This window comes from Lygodium microphyllum, chromosome 16 (assembly GCF_053477565.2).
Source record: "Lygodium microphyllum isolate KBCC chromosome 16, Lygodium_microphyllum_v1.1.10, whole genome shotgun sequence".
Classification (NCBI taxonomy): Eukaryota; Viridiplantae; Streptophyta; class Polypodiopsida; order Schizaeales; family Lygodiaceae; genus Lygodium; species Lygodium microphyllum.
Genome location: NC_141150.1, coordinates 3,681,147 through 3,705,413, shown reverse-complemented (window position 1 = coordinate 3,705,413; position 24,267 = coordinate 3,681,147).

Genomic DNA, 24,267 nt, shown 5'->3' with positions numbered 1-24,267 from the left:
GAGAAAGAGAGGGTGAGGGTGAGGGAGGGAGAGGAAATGAGAGAGGAGGAGTCACTGCGGAGACAAGAGCAAGGGCTCCCTGGATATGGCCAACCACCCAATTGCCACCACAGGGAGTGGAAAGAGGCCAAGAAGAGAGTAGCAGAGAAAGGGACAAGTTGCAAGCATGCAGAGGTGCGAGGTATCCAGATGGCAACCATAGGATCGTCACATTATGGATCGGGTGGCAAGGAGTCATGGGAGGCTGAGTTTGTAAGTATTATTTGATTTCTTTTTTTAATTTAAATTTTGTAATTTGTTTCAATTCATTATGTAGTGTGTTCTAGTACGTTGTATTTTTAAAAAAATTTGTAGTATCATATCGTTGGTAGGATGCCTACTCCTAGAGAGGTAGGCTACCATCGAGGTCATAACCGGGCGTCCACTTGGCAGCATTTCTATGAGGAGGGACTAATCACGGAGGAGCAATATAATCGTGCCATGAGGATTCCACAGCCAGAAGAGGTATGTTTTATTTTTTACATGAAAGGTATAGGTAACTCTAATTTATCGTTTGTAATGGTATTTATATACCTTAATCCTTTGTGTAGGCGAACCCTGATGCAGTTGAGGATAGCAAAGGGGGGACTAGTAGTAGCAGTGGCGGCACCGGTACCGGCACCGGTACCGGCACCGGTACCGGCACCGGCACCAGCAACGGTGGTGGTAGCGACGATGATGCCTCTTTTGAGGAGATGTAGAGGAGCCCCATGCGTGCATGCCTCCCCTTGGCTTGTAGCTTTCATTTTTTATATGTATTACTTTCAGCTAGTGCTTGCGACCATGACCATGCTTGAGGTCACAAGCACTAAAACTCATCATGCAAAAACGTTTCATCTATATATATGAAATTTCATATTCTACATACATTGTTTTGTTTTGATCAGTACAAAAATCTTCGAAATATATACAAATATTTCAGCACAATACGCTCATCATGTGTTGTTATCAATATATGGACTTTGGCTCTCCACATTCTTTTGCTTTCAGTATAATAATCTTTCTCTGTTTTCCCTAAGCATATAATTTGATGTTGATGGGGGAAAAATTTAAAACAGAGAGCATGTGGTTACAAAGCCACATGCTCTCTGGTTTTTTTTTCATACCTCTGTTTTGCATGTCTATCCGTGCGTCTAAATTGCAGGAAAAATGGGTGTCTATTATCGTTAAAAAATTTCAGAGTACACGCCTTTTTAGACGCGCCGTTACATGCATGTATAGACACCGAATATGAATATATCTACTTTTTTATAAATATAATTATATATTTACAGAGCGCGTCAATAGACGCGTCTATATGCGTGTGTAGTTTTCACTATAAGCGCGCTTGTAGACGCGAAATTTTAGACGTGCCAGTAGACGCGGTAATAAACGCGCTCAACATTTTTAAACACAATTCAAAAATTGTGTCTACAAGTGCATCTATGGAGCCTTTTTGTTGTAGTGCAAGATTTACATCTCTCTCTTGGGACTAAAAGGGCTTGATAGAAGAGATTAAGGATGCGGATTTGTTGCTTCTCTCTTGGAGCATTCCATGACTCATTTAATTAAACAAGTTCAACTTACTTGTACAGATCAACAGCACATAAAACCACTTAGCAACATGTATGAATATAGAGTAGCTATATCTACTAAGGGTGAGAGGTCACAATACAAAGTTATAAACCAAGTTCCTACAATGCTTGGGACTCGACTGGGCATAAAATTATGGCAGAATAATTATGTAATCAGTGACATCAATGGTGTCTTTTTTTTTTGTGTCTCAAATAGAAGAGACGTGTATGAAGCTTTTAGCTTTTCCGAAAGCTTAAAGGAGCCATGTGAGTATATAAGGAGGACGAGGTGGCAGACGAAGCCATAGTGGAAGAATATGCAGAAGACAAGGAGATCGTGATGTAGCTGAAGAATCGGACAAAGAAGTTGACCTAATGAAGAACAACTGACCTAAAACACCATATTGGGGAATATGGGAATTTCCCATAAGTTTGGGACACATGGTCAAATCTTTGGTTTTGTCATAACTTGAACACTATAACTCCAAATAGAGTGCTCTATAGCTCAATAGATTCCATTTTTCAAGTGCTTTCCAATGATAGGTCACATCATATGGTTTTGAGAAACTTATGGGCATGTTATCCGTGTGCCACCTTTTTAGTATTCAAAAAATAAGAATTGGGAGATTCCCAAACTCTCTAATATTGTGTTCTGAGATAAATTGTAATAGTAATTCCACCTTGTGAGCATTTTCAATAGCTTTCCAATTTGCATGGCCATCTTGAGCCTTTGTAAGTAGGACCCACACTAGAGTAGGATAATGTCCTCTTGCAATTAGTTTGGAATTGGACATTATCCTACTCTATTGTGGGGTCCTACTTACAAAGGCTCAAGATGGCCATGCAAAAATTCTCACAAAGTAGAATTACTATTACAATTTATCAACATCAAGATTGGCAAATCATACTTTTTGGATGATGCACCTTCCCTTGAGATTCAACTGATACAAGGTGTTGATCTTGACTATGGACAGGGGCAATTGGATCAACAAGGAAAGTTGCATCAAGAACAAGAGCATACGCATGGTGCAACCAAGGCGATCAAGGCTCTGGTTAGTGAATGCAAATGATTTGATGGCCAGAATGTTTCAACCCACATTAAAGCCTTTGAAAGCTAGATGCGCTTCTTTGGAGTTCCGACCAATTGGAGCAATTATTTCTTACGGCTTGTCACGCTTGCTTAATGGGTTAGAGTGACTGATTTGTTTGTGCAAGACTCTAATTGGAATGTTTTCAAGAAAGTGCTCAAAGATAAATATTTTCTAGAGAATTATGGTATTGCTACATAGAAGACATTCAAAGAGTGGATCTATCAGTCCAACAAAGAACTTGTTACTTGTGAATTGTTGCAAGAGTTTGAATAGTGATATAACTAGTTGGATGCACTAGAGCAAAGAGATCTAAACTCAAAGAAAGTGAAACTATTCATGCAGGCGGCTGATCCTGCACTTGAGGATGAGTTGGGAGAGCTTCTTCAAGACTATACACAACTATGGGATTGAAGACGGATTGGCAGAATGCTGTTGATGCAGTCTCTACATTGACAAAGAGGCAAAGATGGAAGGCTCCCTTGCAAAACGGAATGCAAACACCATCAGTAATGTCTTCTCCTACCATGACCTCTCCTACTTCTTCTATTGCACCATCCAATACTCCTATTTCTCATCCTATGTCTATGCCTATGGTTATGCTTATTCCTGCTACAGTTGTTAAACCATCTTCAAAATGGATTGTTGAAAATATGATGGAGAAGATTTTAAAGGACTTAAAAAACCTACAAAACAAGATGACTAGAAGGGAGTAGCAGTTGCTTAGTCCAACTCTAGTTTTAGCCCCAACTTCATCTACCCCTGTAAATTCTTACAGGATAGTGAAATCTCAAGGAGTCAAAGCACTTATTGAGGAGAAGCGAAAAAGAGATGATGATCAATGTGAAGGTTCGAAGAGGATGACGAGGAGGAGTGATCCAGTTTCACAGCCTTCTTCTTTAGAACCAGAGTAGAGTATTGTTCAGAAGTCAAAAGTACAGGAAGATCAGAAAGCCCCAAAGATAGAAGATCCGAAGCTAGAAAAGAAACTTGGATTCAAGATACCTTCCGACATTGAGACGACTACGAACTTGAAGAAGATTGAGGATAATAATTTTGATGAGAAGATTACTGATGGTCTTTATGACAGGCTTTCATGCCCGGACACTATGGAGAATCTTTCAGCATTGCTGAAAGGTACAGACAATCAAGAACTATCATATGTCTTACACATCAATTCTCTGGCGATGAATAGTGAAATTGCTAATTTCATGCTGCAAGGAAATTTGGGGGCTGAGAATTCTCAACAAAAAGTGTTGTTTGCTAAATATTTCAGCAAAAGGATTTACAAAGTGCCGGTTTACATCAGTAAACAGGAGTTACAAGTGAAGTAAGCTGTGAGCCTCACTGTTGGGTTGTTTATATGCAGTCTGAAAAAGAAATGGTTGATTTTTGTCAGTCAAAAGAGTTGGGTGTTGTTTATACATAGCAAAATTTGTGTTTGCCAAGGTATTTAGAACAAAAGTTGAAATTCAGAGGTTGTAACAAAGAAGCCAAAGTACAAATAAAATATAGGACAATTGACAAAAAGGTTGAATTACCTGTGGACAATGATAAGGATTTGACAATGCTTATGCCATTTATGGAGATGAATATAGATAAGATTGGAGTAATGAGATTATCTAAAGATCAATCAACCAAAGAAGATCGGAATGTTTTGCAAGAGAGAAGACTATGCCATTGGATGCTATGATGATCTACAAAAACATACCTACTTTGATTCGTCCATATGATCCTGGAGGATGCTGTGATAACCTATGTCAACTTACCTACTTGTCATATTACCTAGATGATTACCCATATGATCCAGGTGGGAACAATATTGCAAGTGGTAAATAAGTTGGCACATGCCGAAGGATGTGCAAGTTTGGAGGGGGCGAATGTTCGTTACGCGTCCACCATTGCAAACCTGAGGGCAGAGTTTTTTGCAAAGAATTTGAACACATTAGTCAGCGTCATTAGGAATTTATTTTCCATTGTGTGTGTCTTTTCATTTGCATTTGCATGACGCACGAACACATGTAGTTAGGCTAGGCACAATTTCTTCAATGCAATCATAATTTTTTGTGTGGAAGCATTGTTTGAATGATTGCATTACATGGTTTTTAATTTGCAAACTGCATGATTGATTGGGCACAAAATTCTCTTTCAAAAGTATATTTTTGTTAGGGCATAATGCATGGAAAAACAGATTTATATGAAGGTTTCCATTTTGAAGGCTCAAGGACTAAAAGGAAAAGGTCGTAATGTTGATCCTTCGCTTTGGACTTTCTGGTGCACAAATCAGATGCTAGATGCATACATAGCGAGTGCCGAAAGGTCCCCAAGAACAAAAGAACTCTACTTTAGCTCAAAAGGCAAGAAGATTCAGCTTTTGCACAACATGAAGAAAAGAGACAAATTGGGTACAATCTCCCTCCATGCCTTGTGTGAGCACTTCACAAGGCATGTAGTTATAAATGTATTCATCTCAAAGCTCAAAAATAGCCTAATTTTACAATAAGCATGCTTTAGGTTTTGTGTTTTCTTTTGTTCAAATAAAGAATAAAGCGATTGGACGGCCCAAGAGTCTCGGGCTATGTCCAAATGCAATGTTCCAAGATGTAATATTTAAACCATACGTCCATGCATATACAAAATAATAAATATTTATCAAGCGCTTCAATAAATAAGCACGTCTAAATAAATATTGTTGCCACACCTTTAATAATAAGATACACCCCCATCAAAACTGATAATTTCTTCTAGGTAATTTGAATACATGCTATTGCCTAGTGTTTCCTAATGCCATCGTTGCCTGCTCTTCACATCAACTGAAGCATTCACAATTGTTAGAAAATAATAAAATTAAACTGATAAAAGTGAATACTAGCAGTCTTCAGCTACCAAATAAATAAATAGGTTGGAACTCTGTCCTAACCTTAATTTAATACGAGTGCACTCTAAACTCATAAACATCCATTAATTTAAATATGTATTTTAAATTAATATTTCAAATCATGAATTTTTTTTCTCATTAAATTTTTTTTGGGAAAAAAATATTTTGTTGAATTCTCCCCTCTCAAAGTATCCCTGTAGTGCATGGTCTCCGCATTCATCTTGTTGGGCGAGGAGTGTCTCGTGAGCAATCCCATGTAGCCCTCGTTGAACGGTTATGCTCAAGTAACTTTTGGTGATCCTTGCAAGGGCATTGTGTCGTGATGGTCAATGTGTGCTCAGTAGGCGATGAGGAGAAAATGTGATGCCTTGAATATATATCTCGTTGGTGGCGAGATGGTGTTTGAGATTCACGGTTCTCAATGCTAACAACGAACCTCGTCATGAATATTATGCGGCTTGTATTGATACGGATGGGGACTAAAACCGATGGAACAATGTGATCGAGGTGCACCTTTGTCGACGGGGCTTATTCCGGGTGGGGTTGAGTGCACCTCATGATGGGCTCTTGTTGATGCAAAACAGTGGAATGCATGAGCATCTCCATCATCTTTTGACTCAACACGAGCTCCAAATTTTGCAAATAAGACAATGCGGAGGAGCACGCCTCGTGCATGGTAGTGGTGATGGCCGATGCACGTGCTCGTGTTGTGCAGCTTGGTCTAGGGTGGGAAACAAAAGCATGCCCTCCTCCCATCCCCATTTGTCATTTTCTTTTTCTCCCTATATGCGCTAGAGCCTTCATGCTCCTCCCCTCTTTCTCTTTACATCAAGAACAACACATTGGTGATGAGATCATGCCTTTCTGCCTTGCAACCACACTTGATGTGGTGTTAGAATGTGCAGCAACAATGTTGCTCGTGTAATGAAAGATAGCTATCTAGTTGATCTTGCTAGTAGTCATATGCTTGTCTCAAAGATAAAGCCATACATGTGTAAGTATAAACTCTCTTGTACTATGAAACTGTAAATGGCTCATTAAATCAATTATAGTTTCTTTGATGGTACCTTGCTACTCGAATAATCGTAGTAATTCTAGAGCTAATAAGTGCACCAACTCTTGACTTCTGGAAGGGACGCAATTATTAGATAAAAGGCCCATGGAGGCTTGTCCAATAACGTGGTGAATCATGATAACTTTCCAAATTGCACGGCCTCAGTGTTGATGATGCTTCATTCAAATTGTTGCATTATTAATTCTCGATGGTAGGATAGAGGCCTACCATGGTGGTGACGAGTGACAGAGAATTAGGGTTCGATTATAGAGAGGGAGCTTGAGAAATGGTTACCACATCCAAGGAAGGCAGCAGGCAGGTGCGCACATTACCCAATCCCGACATGGGAGGTAGTGACAATAAATAACAATACTGGGCTTTTACAAGTCTGGTAATTGGAATGAGTACAACCTAAATCCCTTAATGAGGATCCATTGGAGGGCAAGTTTGGTGCCAGCAGACGCGGTAATTCCAGCTCCAATAGCGTATATTTAAGTTGTTGCAATTAAAAAGCTCATAGTTGGATCTCATGGCAGGGGGCGATCAGTGCACAACAAAGGAGACAAATCACATGCCCATCAACCTTACATTTTCTTGCTACAATCACATTGTCCCCTAAAAAATCAGGATATTGATGCATTTATGTTCCTGTTTCCACATCCTGAACCATCCTTCTGCCTACTACTCGAGGTGTGGGGCTACTTGCTTATTGTAGTCCACTCAAGAGCTTGTATGCACTGGGTCTTGCACCATAGAACTTTCTACCAATGAATGCATGCCTTTTTGTGCTTTTGTAGTAGAGCATTGGCCCAATCACTGACACTTGTATCATACAAGCTAATAGATCCTTTGAATCCCTCCCTTGCCAACCAACTTGCATGCATTGGCTCTTCTAGGTTCATGGTTGGCATGTGAGCAATGTCCCTCCACCACTTTGACAAATACTAGTACGAGAGGGTATGGAGTGTACAATGAGAAATTAATTGCACTACACATCACATCCTGCTATAATTATGACTGGCAAAGTTTCACCTCCAATGTGGATATAAGATATGTTGCCAACTAAGCCAACAATCCATTGTTGGAATATTGCAATCTGCAACTTTCCCTGAGGCCCACCAAGCTCGAATGAATCGGTATTGTACTATTGCATCATCTTTCGTGTGGCTGCACACCTCCATCGGCAAAAATGCTTATGCTTGTCTTGGAAACTCTTTTGCACCTATTGTGATTTGTGTATTTGGATACTTTGTTCCCAATGAAATAAGAAAGATCTCTTACTTCCTTGCATTATGTTATCTGAACCACCATTGAACATTGTGTGGATGGTCCTCCAATTGGAAATTGTCTCATCTACCATGAATCCTCTAAAATCAGTGCTTGGGTGGCCACACTTCTCCATCACTTCATTCATCTTTGTCCAAAAAAGTGCCTATGCATCTATATCCTCTTCCTTTATCTCACATATTTCTAGAGTCATAAACTCTTGTACACTACAAAAATTGAAGATAGGAGTTGAAGTTTAGGGAGCTATGTTCGCTAAGTTTGTGTTGTGATGATAGAATCGTGTAAGAGAAGCTACCTTGGGTCATACATATGTGTTGGCATGGCGGTCAAACCATTAATGCAATACACTTGATTGAAGCATATCCAAGTATTGTGTAGGTCCCCAATGCCATTCCTTTGCATATGATTCACTAAGTCAACACCTAGCGTTGGCCCAATCCATGACATTTTGAATATAAAAAGCACTTGCTATCATTATTAACAACTTGCCTAGGAAATAGGCCACCATTAAAAAATCTATATGCAAAATGTTGCTTTAACTTTAGAAGAAAAGATTCCATCCACTAACTGCTCCTTGCGCGTGCTGCATGGACCATGTGTTTTAACCCACATGCACGAAATATTAAACTTCATATGCAAGGCGTTTGTATGATACTTTTCGGATCCATTGTATTCATGAATGGAATAAAATGTTACATGTTCCTTTGAATGAGTGGTTGGAGTTCTTGGAACATCATTGATAGTTCAATGTAACACATGGGAACATCTTGTTCACAAACTAGGGCACTCACTAGTTTTATAGCTACAGTCATTTGTAAGTGTCAATGTCCAACTGCACTAAAGTCTCTTACCATTTCCTCTATGGTCTTTCACACCTCTTTGACATCAGCTGCTTTGCACATGCCTCTTTGCACCTCATGGTTATGTGTGTCTTGATGCATGAACAATCTTGACATTGTGCTTTCTGATTCACATAATATACTACTTACTTGGACTTGGAGAGAGGATGGGGAAATTCTTACAATAGAAGCATCCAAGGATTTTGAGACCATCTTGACATTTTGATAATCGGTATGTTGGTATTAAGTTTTCTTACATTGCATATAATGGGACTTAATTAGTATAATTTACTTGTAATAGAGTACTAGAACTAGGTCATGCTATCATGCAATCATTTTAATGACTTTGCAAATGAAGAGTCTTATACTTGTCCATGCCACCTAGTTTGGTGAGCCAATAATTGACCAGCTAGCACAATTTCTATTTTAAGACTCTAGTTCTCAGATGCATTTGCTTTGGCAAATCATACCAAGGAATGCCATTGATGTTGATGTGGGATTTTTTGAGCAATGGCCATCATAATTTTTCTCCGTACCCTCCATTGGATGAATATTGTTTGCTATCGAGATGGAAGCCCATTGCTAGATTGCTATCATACAAAACTAGGATCTCCTCCAGTCTCTCTATAACACTCCTATTCTAAAGCAAATGATGTAACACTCAGTGTGTCGGCCCCCCAAAGACATTATATACTCAACCACGCTTGTAGCATAAGAGGATGGATGTATCCCCTCCTCTTCCACATCAAGCATGACTAGGATGGTCTTGTTTTTCACAATGTCCAATTGGGGGGGGGGGGGGGGGGGGGGGGGGGGGCGGCTAGAGAGGCTTCCACAATGATTGTTATTTTCTCAATGCTGCAAGGACTCTAGGTGAGGTTTACTATGGGGTATGTTTGCAATGTAGGCCAATTTCCTTGTTCGACAAGATATTCTTGAAAGACCAAGGTGTCTAGAACATATACTTGGCTAGCCTAATGGTCATTGTTGCAATGGATCAATGTACTCTATATTTGGCCATTTGCATGGGTGATAGCAAGAACATGGTAGCCATTTCCATTGTAGATGTCTTTCTTCTTCAACATTAAGAACCAAGTGCTTGCGTAGTGCATAATAGGTTTGGCAAAGAGGGATGATACATATATGGGGACCTTGGTATTTGGCATAGCACTTGACGTTGGATCCATTTGCAAAGCTATCTACATGTGTATAGATACACATGTCAGATATGCATGATAGTGAAAGACTTTGTGTGGAGTTGTATGTCATATATGAGAGAGAGAGAGAGAGAGAGAGAGAGAGAGAGAGAGAGAGAGAGAGAGAGGATATATAGATTTTTTGTGGGAGGGAAAGACCAAAAGAGGGGGATAGAGAGGGGGAGAGAGAGAGAGAGAGAGTGTGTGTGTGTGTGTGTGTATGTAGATGTGGGTACTAGATATGAGAGAGAGAGAGAGAGAGAGAGAGAGAGAGAGAGAGAGAGAGAGAGAGGATATATAGATTTTTGTGGGAGGGAGAGACCAAAAGAGGGAGATAGAGAGAGAGTGTGTGTGTGTATGTAGATGTGGGTACTAGATATGAGAGAGAGAGAGAGAGAGAGAGAGAGAGAGAGAGAGAGGACAGAGAGAACTAGAGAGAGAGAGGGGGGGTGACATATAGAGTGAGGGAGGGGAGGGGAGACATAGACATAGAGAGAGAGAGAGAGAGAGAGAGAGAGAGAGAGAGAGAGAGAGAGAGAGAGAGAGAGAGGGCAAGGGAGAGTGGTGTACATACTTGTGGGATTAAATATTCCACAACTTGGGAGGGCATATGTGTTGTGTCATAGGGCATATGTGGCTTTATATGACAACTTTGAGATAGTGGAACACTAAATGCATGTTATATATACACCCTAAACCCAAATAACTAACATAGATGCGTGTATCAATGTCCCCTTTGTCCATAGCAAAACGATCCTTACCCACATGCACTCGCACTCTCCCCTCCAACCCCCCTCCCCCATATAACTAATATATTATCATGTTAATTATTATATCGATTAATTGATATTACTATATTAACATACTAATTTATATAAAAAGATTAATACTAATATATTAATTAATATATGAATTGATTAATATTAATATATTAAGACATCACTTCATACTAATTGATTACCATACTAGAATGTTAATCAATATACTAGCTAATTAATATATTAATATATACCAATAAGTATGAATTGTTATTAATATGTAAACTAGTTGTTATACATTAACTAATGGACAAGCTAATTAATATTATTTAAATAATTAATTAATATTATAATTGTTGTTATTTAATTTATAAAATAATTGAATAAGAATTAGTAATTAATTAAACATTAATTAATAAACTAATTGATATCGATTATCCAAATTTTTATTAATTTGTACTAGTATTAATGTATGCCAATTATTATTCATTGCTATAAATAACCTTTGATAATTAATCCTAATCAATTCAAAATAAGTATCACTAATAAACTAATTTAAATATCAATTAATATAACTAATTTCTTAACTAAATAAAATACTATCAAAATAAAATGAGAGACACAAATGGATTTAGTTAATTATAATAAATTGATTGATATTCACGAACTATTAATATTGATAGATAATATATTAATTAAAAAACTAGTTGATATGCATTCACTAATCGTTAAGCTAATTATAGAAATTTAAGTAATTAATCAAAAATATAATTCATTATATATGTGTGTGTGTGTGTGTGTGTAAATTAATTAAAATATTGATGTTAATTATTAAACTAATTGATATTGAGAGGGGAGGGGATATGACTAGCAACTAATTAAATAGTAAGTAATTTACCTACTAATTAATTGAATAGTAATTAGATTAGAAATTGTTAAATTAAGTAGTAACAAGTAATAATGCAGTAATTCGATGGTATTACTAGTTAATAATATAATTAAAAAACAATCATTAAATTTAAAATTATATAAAAATTACTAACAATTAATAATAATTAAATCAATAATATCAAAAATTGAATTCAAATAATATTAATGTATATTACTAATTAAATAATGAATGGTAATAATTTCATTTTAATTAAATTATTATTATTAGTTAATTAATTAATATAAATAATTTTTAATAATTAATAATACTATTTTTATTAATGCTAATAGTAATTAAATTTTAACGATAAGTGGGACTAAAGAACTTATTTAAGTAATTAGCAATAAATAAATACTAATAATTAGTACTAATAAATAATAAGAACCGGATAATAATTAAATAATAATAGATATTAATAATATAATTAGCTATACTTATTTTAAAAATATATTAAATAGATATTACCAATATTAAATAGTAATTAGATAGTAATAATAAATACTAGTTAGTATAAATAAATATAAAATAATGCTAAGTAAATTGATACTCTCAAATAAAATTAATTCTAAACCATTAAATTAATATTTTATAAACATTAACTTATATTATTATAAATTGTTTATTAACTAACTAATTAATAATATATGTGTGTGTAGATACACACACACACACACACACACACACACACACACACACACACACACACACACACATACATACATACACACACACACACACACACACACACACATATATATATATACATGTATATATATATATATATATATATATAACAATATAATGTGTATTTTGTCCTACTAGGAAGGGGTTAGTGGCAGCCCCTTTTTTGGCAAAGAATGATTCCATAAATCCCTTGTCCTAGATATAGGAGGTAACATGGAATTATTTTTCATCGAACAAGGAGCTGTGGAATTGTGGAATTTCTATTTGCTCTGAAGGGTTTGCTAGCAATGCCCGCGTGGGTTTCACTCTCTACCTCTCTTTCCCTCCTAGAGATGAAGAAATGGCATGGTGGGTTTTTTTTTCACCAAGATGGGATCACCTATAGCCCTTTCTTGGGTGAAAAATAAAGCCACAAGCTTTTTATTTTGCTCAAGAAGGGGCTATCAATGACCCCTTCTTGGGCGAAAAAAGAGAGACACAAGTACAATTTTTTTACTTAAGAAGGAGCTATGTAAAAATTACATGGTACAATAAATAGAATTTGAGCAAAAGATAGAGAATGAGAGTACACAACAAGTAAGAGGAGAAAAACAATTCTTTAACTCCAAACAAGCTGATACAAAGATGGCTATGTCCACTTGTGCACTTCCAAGGTGAAGCCTAGATGATGATCTAAATAGAAGATATATCAGGAGATTAAGGCTAGCTAGAATACTCTGATTGGGTGAAAGAATGGATCATGAAAGCTATGAAGGGGTCTACCTTTTATAGCTTGTCTCAAGGGGATCATGATAGATGACCTTCTATATGCACCTATGTGTCTTGACCTTCCATGTGCACATGTGCCTACCTTCCATGTGTATGTTTTTGTTGACCTTCCATATGCACATGTGTGTGTTGACCTCCCATGTGCACCTCCACTAGTTGGTCAAAAAATATTCCCAAGCACTACTTCTACGGTCCTTAGACCCAAAATAGGGGTCCCTAACAACTTTCTTACCTTGCAACTTGATGCAATGTGCCTCGAGTTGCTACCAGCTTTAAGTACTCTGTCTAACCGAAAGGATAGACCCGCAAGAGGCACCTTTTGGTCATCTAGTCACGTAGACCTCATTTGACATACAAGTCAGGGCCCACCAATGTCCAGGCTCACACATGGCTACTCCTCATAATAGGGGCCCACCAATGTCCGGGCTCACACATGGCTACTCCTCATAATAGGGGCCTTACAAATTTGAGCACCATGGATCATTGGTGGCACCTTAGGAAGGTAGGGCATTGAGCATATCTAACATCCCCCCTCAATGTCCACCCATAGGTGAACTAACTCCTTGGCCCAATGCTACATCGCTAAAGATGAACTTGAAGCAGATCCTTCAAGATTTCTTTGGTGAAGATATCTACTCTATTATCCTCTATTGGACAATAGATTGTCTTAGTTATCTTATCCTCGATCAAATCATGCACATAGTGATATTGGATCTCTATATATTTTGTGCATGCATGAAACATTGGATTCTTGGAGAGATGGCGATGCAACTTTGATTGTCACACCTTAGCACAGTCAGATCTTCATCTAGCACTCTCGTATGCCATAAGATCCTCCTTAACCATAGTGCTTCACATGCAAAATATATAGGCTTCCTTGTACTTTGCTTTAGTAGAAGACAACGCCACTGTTATTGATCTAAGAGAAAATTCCTGAACTGAAAGAAAAACAATAACCAAAATCTAACCTTATGGAATCATCATCTCCTTCCCAATCTAAGTCACAATACCCCACAAGAGAGTAGTGGAACTATATGTGATACCATAATCAAGAGTTTTCTTTAAGTATCTGAGCCCTCGCATCCCAGCCTTCCAATGACTCTCATGGGTTTTGTTTGAGAACATGCTCAAAACTCCAATAGAAAAACTAATATCTAGCCTAGTGTTACACAAGTAGATCAAGTTTCTGACCAAGCTTCTATACCTCCCAATGTCTTCTAGTGTTGATGTATTGTCAACGAATAACTTTGCATTGACCTCCATAGGTGCAACTACCTCCTTGCACTTAGTCATATCAAATGCTTTCAAGATCTCCATGCATACTTCTTCTAAGAGATGAAGATCTTTTTTGACTCTTGCCAAACTTTAATCCCCAAACAATAGTGCAACAAGCCCAAGTCTATCATTTCAAACTCGGAGCTCAAATCCTTTCGAGTTTGGTTGATCATATCTTCATTGTCACCTATAATAAGAAGGTTGTCCACGTATAGGACAATAATTATAGACTTTTCATCATCCCTATAGACATACAAGTTAGCATCTAATGCATATCTTTTGAAGTTTAATCTTAAAAAGAACTTATTTATCCATTGGTACCGTGCTCTCAGGGCTTGTTTTACCCCTTACAATGCCTTCTACAGCTTACACACTTTGTTCTCAGAATGGGGGGTCTCAAACCCTAGTGGCTAAACCACATACATCTCCTTGAGGTCACCATTCAAGAACATTGATTTAGCATGCATTTGGTAAACTGGCCACGTATTGCACGCAGCTGCAACAAGTACTATGCAAATAGTGGTCATTCTCGTAGTTTGAGCAAATGAATCTTAAAAATTAAACCCTTCAACATGTGAAAATCCCTATGCAAATAGTCTTGCTTTGTACTTTTGTAAGGCTCCATAAGCCTTGTACTTGACCTTCTAGACCCACTTGGTGCCAATAATCTTTCTCTTTGGTGGTCGATCCACTAGCTCCCAAGTTTCATTCTTCATTATATTTTCATACTTAACTTGCATATCTATCTACCATGTTGGATCTACAAGTGCTTCTTCCAACTCAGTTGGCTCCTTTACTTCTCTCAAAATCTCAGCCATCAAGGCCATATTGACAATGTGAGTAGAAGCCCTTTTTTTCTCCTCTATTCTTTGAGACCTCCTTGGTCTATCTATCTTCTCCTAAATAGATGTGGGCATAGGATTATTTTGTTCATAGAGATGCTTCACCCTTTGTGGCAATGGATTTTCAGGTGGTGTGATGTTAGGTTGGTGACCTTTCTCTTCATCATCCAAAGATGATTCTTCCTCCTCCTTAAGGATAGGGTAGATCTTGGGATAAGTTCATAGTGGACTAATTATTCACTTGATGATAAAGTGGAAGAACTTCTCTTCTCCTCCTCCATTGTATGTGGTTGCTCCTTGAACACCACATCACGGCTCGCTATGATCTTTGTTGCTTCTTAGTCATACAATTTGTAAGCCTTTTTCTTATCACTATAACCCAAGATTCAGAAGGCTGCATTAAAGAACAGTTGGAAACATTGACAGTGAGTGCTTATAAGAGATGGTGATATGGTATTGATTATAGTTTTTATTTCTTTACGTTGATTGGGTATTATTTCACTGTTCATACAGATGCAAACATCCACCCCTTTGCTACCCATCCCATTATGTCATTTGAATTCCATGCCTGCAATAAGACAAGTCACATTAAGGTACAACTCTCAAATACCTTTTTTAGAGACAACATGTATGTTAGAGGGATGGGTATATTCATAGAATCATTGGAGACTCCAAGCACCAGTGCAAGGAGGTTAATGATATAATTAAAAATGAGTGGGACCTCCATTCACTAAAAAAGCACGAGGGGTTTAAGGTAGAAATTAGCAACACTAATTGGACCTTTATGTCAAATTGCATATTTTATATTTCAAATGGTTAACCATTGGCTCATAATATGAATGAGTGAGATACACACATGTGAGTGGCCATAAACCATACGAGCTTAACATTTTCCAATGTATTTGTTGCCTACATTTTTGTGTTTACAACAACCTTTTCAAATAACACGAGGCAACATGTGTGCATTTATTATCGCCTTTGTGAAAGTGACAAGTGTGACAGAGGGGGAGATTTTGTCAGCTATATCTCATATAAACAGGTATGCAGGGGACCATTTTCTCATATGCTTAAATGTCTTTGTGCGCTAAATGTCTTGTGGATGAAGAAATATACATGAGACCCTGCTGTAGAATGTATACATGCGGCTAGCACAAAAGAGGGTTGTCTATACTTTGTATCCAAACCTTATTTGCAAAGTGATGATGCTAGGGCAGGCTGACCACACAACTATTTTTGACAAGTTAACTAATGATGCAAAGGCATGGGTGCAACCACACAGAAAGCTAGTACCCCTTCCTATATGATACAAGGTGCCATTGATTACAATTGCCTATGTCATGTGGAAGGTAGGTAGTTCTTCAAGCTAATTTAACTATTTATTTTACCATGATGCATTTTTTCTTAATGCAATAATGTTGTCCTTAATTACCAAGTGAAATATGAGTATGATGTGGTGGTATGACCAATCAAATAGAAACAAACATAGCTCTCTAATTTTGACTTTAGAAGCAAGTGGGGCGAGGTACACTATAGTGTTAATGAAAGGCTTGTCAAGAAATCTCAACCATTGCTAAGAGTTGCAGACCCTAGCCTCTAAAAGAAGTGGTATCACTAAGTTGCTACCTCATTGCACTTTCCATTACTATGTACTCAAACTACATTAGTCTAAAGTGACAATGGTTTTGTCAATGCAGAACTATCTCATGATTGGAGTGGGGCTCCAAGACCGGGGGTGTGTTGAATGAGAAGACAGTATACACATTGGTATCCTCAAAGCTAAATAAGACAAATTGCATAAGGATATTGAAGGCATGGAGATTTTTTATAGGAAATTCGAATGCTGATGGGCATGCTTGAACATAGATTATTCTCATATTATTTGCAATGTAAGCTAGACGGATTAGTACTAAACAACATAACTTTGATTTAGGCAAATAGAAATACAACTTTTCAAAGTGGGGTAAAACAAGAGACCTTTTGAGACATGTTGCAAGATGATGGAAGGAGGCTCCTCTTGAGTTGGTAGGACTATAATAACATTCGAGTGGAACATGATTTGTTCTTTCAATACATGCAAGAGGTAAATAGAAAATATAGAGAGAAAATGTTTCACACCACCTTTTGTAATTTTGAGCCAGATAAAGGTATAGAGTCATAGAAGTCATCAAAGTTGGCAACATGGAGGCTTTTGTACATATAGTTCACAATATCATTCTCTTATAGTATATTTGCAATGCTATCTTGCCAATCCATTCCAAAAATATAATGGTGACTTTCCATGTTAGGTTCATGTACGGGCAGATCGAGAGGGGGCCTTTACAAGCTCTACCAACAGAATGTGAGGACTAGGTGGACCTATAGGATGATCAGTGCATGTGTGAGGATAACGAGATAGAGCAAGAGTGGAATGAGGAGATATATCAAAGATGCCCTCTCTTCCTAGACTACTACTGAAAAGGTGAATACCCCTCCAATGAGAAAGATTCATACCAAAAATACTATAGGAAAAGAAAAATTCAAGAGACACAAGGTTCCAAAGGCGTGGTAAGTAAAATGAGTCACATTCTTAGAGTATATTGCACTCTATTGTCTTCTAATAAAGAGACTATGACTATTTTACAAGAAAGTGATACTAATAGTGTGGTTGTCAAAAGAAGAAAACAAAAGAGTAAGCACATACCTAGTATCATCAAAGAAAGACTAATTGGTCCTCATCTTCAATTAATTTGGTTTCTCCATGCCCAAAAGGTTTGATGTTTCTAATCACTATAACCTAGATATCTGATAACCGAGAAATATGTGCAAAAATAGGCACCAAATTGTACTCACATGGAAACAATTTTTTGTAAAATGACTCATTGCAAATATACCTCTTGGCAAAAAAATTCAAATATGAAGCAATGTAACAATGTGGGTCCTTAGGCTCACATCTTAAAATATGGAAAGAAAAATCAAGGTCAAATACCTTTGTCCTATTCTCAAAATGAGGGGCCTCTAATACCTTAGGAAATGTATGCAAACTCACTTTTATAATATCAAGAAAAGAAAAAGGTGATTGTGAGTTGTGGGATTTGAGGAGGTGGGAGGTTGAAGTGGTTACACCCTCTCTTTTCCTTTATCTTCTCCTCTCACGCTTCATTTCTCCCTCTCCCATTTTGGCACAACTCTCATCTTTCTTGTTCTTGTTTCTTTCTCTCTTATGCTTCATTGCCTAATCTAATGGAGAGTGAGGAAGAGGAAGAGAGTGGGGATGGAAGCATTGTTCAAACTTTTGTGTGCCTTCCTCTTGTGTGTTTTGGAGCAATGGTTCTTGGTGAGGAAGGAGAGTTTTCTTACAGGTTTTTGTTGCTAGCAAATGTTTTTGCAGCCTCTCTTGGCCAGTAGGGTGCTATTCATTTGCTGCACTGGCTGGGAAAGAGGTGGTTTAAAATAGAAAGGGATGAAGGCAATCATAAGGAGATGAGGTTGATGAGGCTATGGAAAAAACTTCATGTTGTTGCCATGCGTATGAGGAGCCAAACATGTTTGATCTATCATGCTTTGAGGGGTGAAGCCGACGCCTTACACATTTGTGTCATTCTGTGGGGGGCCTTGCATGTGCCCAGGCGGGGATTTTGCGTGCATGGAAGTGATGCTCCTCCACCACCTCACCATCTGCTTCTCCTAGAGCCTCGCCAACCCCCACAAGCCCATCTCTAACGACCCCGTGCCCAGCGCTCCTAGGGCCTCCTCATCGACCTCCACCCTCGCCCGCCTTCCCCTTCATCATCATCATTACCATAGCTCCCACCTTGTCTATCCTTACACTGTATTGTATCATCATCCTCGTTCCCCTTCCCACCAATTATCGCAACAATCCATGTGCTCATCATGCAACATCAACAACCTCACTCTCCTGCTCCAGCAAACATTCAAGAAGCCCAAATTATAACCACTACGCCCCTCTCACTCATCGACATCACCCCATTATCTCAAAGCATTCTACCATCATGAAGCATTGCTTCTCTCCTCCATAGCCAAAAGCTCTCTCTCTCTCCACTTTATCTACATGACTCAAGTAGTTTTGACACATACAACATGCCTATCGACCTGCTGTCAATCAAGTTGGCAGTGGATTAAGCAGGGCATGAGAGTGCACCATATTCACTTTCCTTGGAACATAGTCATTCTTAACTATATAGGTCATGGAGGAGGAACACAAGCAAGGCTTCGAGCTGCTCATTACTACTAATAAGGTTGATGAATGAAGTAAATTTTTTCTGATCCTCCTCCACACGCTTCTTCTTCCTTCATGTGGCATCACAACAACCAAAAAATACCTTCTTGCCTTATCCTCAATTTTTAATCCAAGAAGAACATTAACATAAATCATTTAATCTCAACAATCTATTTTCCTTTTAGAAAACCTTGTTCACACACTTGGTTTTATTCTTTATTGTGTCTTCTATCACCAAAGAGTTGCCATGCTCATCAACTCACACAAGCCATTACTTTGTTTTGTTTTAGTTTTTTAATTTATCCTTAATAAAACTTTCCCTCACTTTTCCTTTCATTTATTTTTCGGGTGGGAGAACTCCAATGTTTTATCCTTCATAAGGGTATGCTTAATGTTTATATCTTTCTCAAGTTTATTATTGTGCTTCACGGTGTGGTTGTCTTTCAACCTATCCTGGGTGTGATGTCAACTTTGTAAGCAAAATTGCTACAGAGCCCTATCTTTTAGGTTTTGTTTGGCGTGCTTTAGAACTTGGGCTCAACATCCTAGTTGTGTGTGAATTTTTGTGTTATTTCCTTTCCAAATCCAATGAGCATTCAAAGGCAATGAAGAAAATAAAAAGAAGATTGAAGATGAAGATTTGTTCAAGTGCTCCTCATGGTTCTTCTCCAATTTGTTCGTGAGGATGCTTCACACTTAAGTGTGGGAGGAATGATAATTAAGAAATATGTGCAAAAAAAGACACCAAAATGTACTCACATGGAAACAACTTTTTGTAAAATGACTCATTGCAAATGTACCTCTTGGCCAAAAAGTTCAAATATGGAGCAATGTAACAATGTGGGTCCTTAGGCTCACATATTAAAATATGGAAAGGAAAATCAAGGTCAAATACCTTTGTTATTCTCAAAATGAGGGGTCTCTAATACCTTAGGAAAATGTATGTAAACTCACTTTTATAATATCAAGAAAAGAAAAAGGTGGTTGTGAGTTGTGGGATTTGAGGAGGTGGGAGGTTGAGGTGGTTACACACTCTCTTTTCCTTTATCTTCTCCTCTCACTCTTCATTTCTCCCTCTCCCATTTTGGCACAACTCTCGTCTTTCTTGTTCTTTTTTCTTTCTCTCTTGTGCTTCATTTCCTAATCTAATGGAGAGCGAGGAAGAGGAAGAGAGTGAGGATGGAAGCATTGTTCAATTTTCCATATGACTTCCTCTTGTGAGTTTTGGAGAAATGGTTCTTGGTGAAGAAGGAGAGTTTTCTTGTAGGTTTTTGTGGCCAAAAAATGTATTTGCAGCCTCTCTTGTCTGGTTTGAGGTTCCGGTTCGAGGTTCATATTGTGACGTGGCAATTGTGCCATTCATCTAAAACGATGAACCCCTATTTTAGTGCAAAAGTTGTCAAATATCAATGCTATGAATTGTAAAATGTAGTGAAAATTTCAAGCCCTTAAGACATGTGAAATAATTATGTAAGTGGCATAAGCCATTGACAGCTACTATGAACCTTAGTAGAAGAAGAGCTTTGTATTTTTCTTTTGATAAATTAATGTGGGAGCTCTCGCTCAACCGCCAAGACCCACGGATCGCTTATTGTTTCAAGCGTTCCAAGCCGAGCACTAATGGCTACCTCTCACATAGCCAGCACACTATCTATCTACGGGTGTAGTGAGCTTACCTCCATGCCCAATTGAGTTGCCTCCTCTCCCAAGCACTCTAGTAGCTCCACGATCCAAGTGCAAGCTTCAAGCAAGCTTGATCCTCAAGCTCCACGCTCCAAGCTCCATTGCCGCGAGCAAGAAAAGAGAAGAGAAGAGAAGAAGGGAGGAGAGCTTCTCCTCCACGGTCCCTCACCCTCACACACTCACTCACTCACACTCTCACACTCCCTCTCTCAAGCTCAAGCTCAACCAAGCAAGCAAGCAAGCAAGAAGAAGAAGAAGAAGAAGAAGAAGAAGAAGAAGAGGAGAGCCACTTTTGGTCACACACAAGAATGAGTTTCTCATTCACTTTCCAACTTTATATAAAAAACCCTAAATCCCTTTTGGGTGGTCATCCCCTTATTCCCTTTTTTACATGGCCGGCCGTGGCCTAGGCCTTTTTTCCCATTGCCCTCCTATGTTCCTAGCTTCCTTTCCACCGCCAGTCTACATTTACAAATTGCACAGGTGAGAGCCCGGCACTCTTAAAATAAATCATGGTGCACCTTGCGCTTTTTTACAACAGTATAGACTCACGCTTTTTCTCCTGCGTCTTTTTCCTTGATTTAGGACTTTTCTGCACTTCTTGTGTTTCCAGTTCTTCTTGGCGCACCTTCGTCTGTTGTTTCACTTTTGCCTTGGCCTTATCTTCTGCTTTAGATTTTTTTAGCTTTTCCACCTTGTTCGTTTGAGGGTTAACAATTTTAAAAAAATAATGTTAGAGGGTCATGTGAGAGGAGGTTGGAAAATGTGATTGAGAACTTCCTTTGTACTTTATCTTTCAAACATACGATTCTTTCTCTCTCTCTCTCTTCTATGCAACTCTCAATCTCTTTTCGTGTGCTTTCATGCCTATCCTATGAAAGAGAGTGAGGATGGAATTTTGATAAGATCTATTGTGCGCACAGGTTAATAATCAAGTTGATAGTTTTTGTGTGAGAGAAGAGGTCTTGCAACTACTTCTTTGTTGGTTTTCAAGGTCTGCAAGAGTACTTGCAACCTCCCTTACTCTGGTTTCTACCATGCTATGGAAGGAGGAAGTTCAATATCTCTCATATTCTTGTAGTGAAAATATTTCATGGAACATGAATGGTAACCACCAAATCATGTTAGCTATCACTGAAGAGTAGATTGCAATCCCAATGATGCAGCAAACAACGCACTTGAGCAGTAGAGGTAAGACAACTAGAAGTTGTCGACTTGCCATTCATAACATGTTCATCCATATTTTTCCAAAGGATCTATATTGTTCAATGCCTTGACATGTTTCCAAGTAGCTATGTAGAGGATGTGTGGCAACTATCGCTAAACAAATGTGACTCATGTTCCCCCCCCTCCAACAATATAATGTCAATAAGAATGATCTATCATTTTGCAAGGGGGATACAATTCGAAGTTATGAACCTAAAAAGGTGGAGAATGTGCCTTCCGTAGACATAAATGAACTAATATGACTCAAGAATATTATCTATAGTAACATTCTGAAATAATAATATATTGTTAATTGTGAGGTCAATGTGTAGAGGGCCATACTAAAAGTTGCATGGAAGCTTCCTTGCAAGACATTGTCTCCCACACAACTACAATGGTGGAGGATGTGCTAGCCACACACACTAGTAAACAAATGTATCTCAAGAATATAATCTATAGTAACGTTTAGTAAGAAGAATATGTTGCGAATTGCAAGGTCAATATGTAGAGGTCCATACTGAAAGTGCATGGAAAACCCCTTGCAAGGCGTTGTCTCCCATGCCACTACGATGGTGAAGATGGAGTGGTATACTATACTTTGAAATCCATTCAAGACAAAAATTTATTACAAAGTGATCAACCAAGTGAGGCATTCTCTCGATCGGTAGAGGCATTGGAGGAGATCAACCAACACAAGATGGTCAAGGCTGATGAAGAAACCACAAACACAGTATGCGATATCATGGTGATTCATCTCCCTAAAAAGAGTGTCATGCATGGATTGGGGGGTGGATTTTTGTCATGGAACTCCCATATTGAACTAGAGTTGATGCCATACATCTGGCTGATCTCATGCTCAAGGACACATGGATGTTACTTTTCCTTGCCATAACACACTCCATGATAGAGATCGTTGAGTAGGTTGTGAAGGATGGATACTAAAGGATGAAGTAAATGTGGCAGAAGTATTGGGTCTTACACATGGCACAAGTTGCTCATTGCAAGACACTTGTTTCTATCATTGGAGGTAGAGTGGTGAGAGTGTTAAAGTCATGATATGGCCATGCTAGATATTATGTATGTATCACACTTGCTAGTGAAATTACTAAAATTAATATTTCATGATTTAAATGTGAGTACATGTGATATATATTCTAGTGCACATGCATTTGCATATCATTTACAATGGTGTTATCACTCTAGAGTTCACAAGAGATGACATTACTATAAATGAGTGGGTGCAAGACACATCAAGATTTTTAGTGAGAGGTCAGTATGAGATTCAATATTGTTAAACCACAACAGAGATGATTTATAGACATTTAGTAGATTTCTAATCCCTTATATATATACCACATACTCTAGGTGGCATGCAACATGGCAGGGCTTTTTGGAGATCATTTTCGCAAATGTACACGAAAGAAAGAGACACAATTTTAGATTGCAATGTAGGATGTGGTGACTTGCACTAGTAGCGCTAAATTTCAATAGACAATTTAAATTGATCACTTTTCCAAAGATGGAAGATTTCGAAGAGAAAAGGTAGCACATTTATATAAACTTGTACAATATTTGATTGTAATGCAGTACTCTTTTTTATCATAGCAATAAATGGATGCTCACCTTTCCATGTGCATATGTACAACTATCTCCCACAACCCAAAAATTAATTGTCTTTGATGTGAATGCAGTGCTTATACATAGGTGGCCAAAGCAAAAGGGATCATTACTGATGAAGCCCCTAGAAGTGGGTAGTCGTCAGGTGATTTTGCAGCCAGGGCTCGCAAAGTTTTTGAAGAAAATATCCGCATTGTTTGACATTGCCATTTGGAGCTTAATGAAGGAACACAACTTAAGCCAGCTACTACAACTAGTTAGAATTGAATGTGTGAGTTGTCAAAGAAAAAACCAACCTTTTTATTTCAATATGGACAAGGCAAGCACAAAGTAACTCCCATAACCACTTCTTC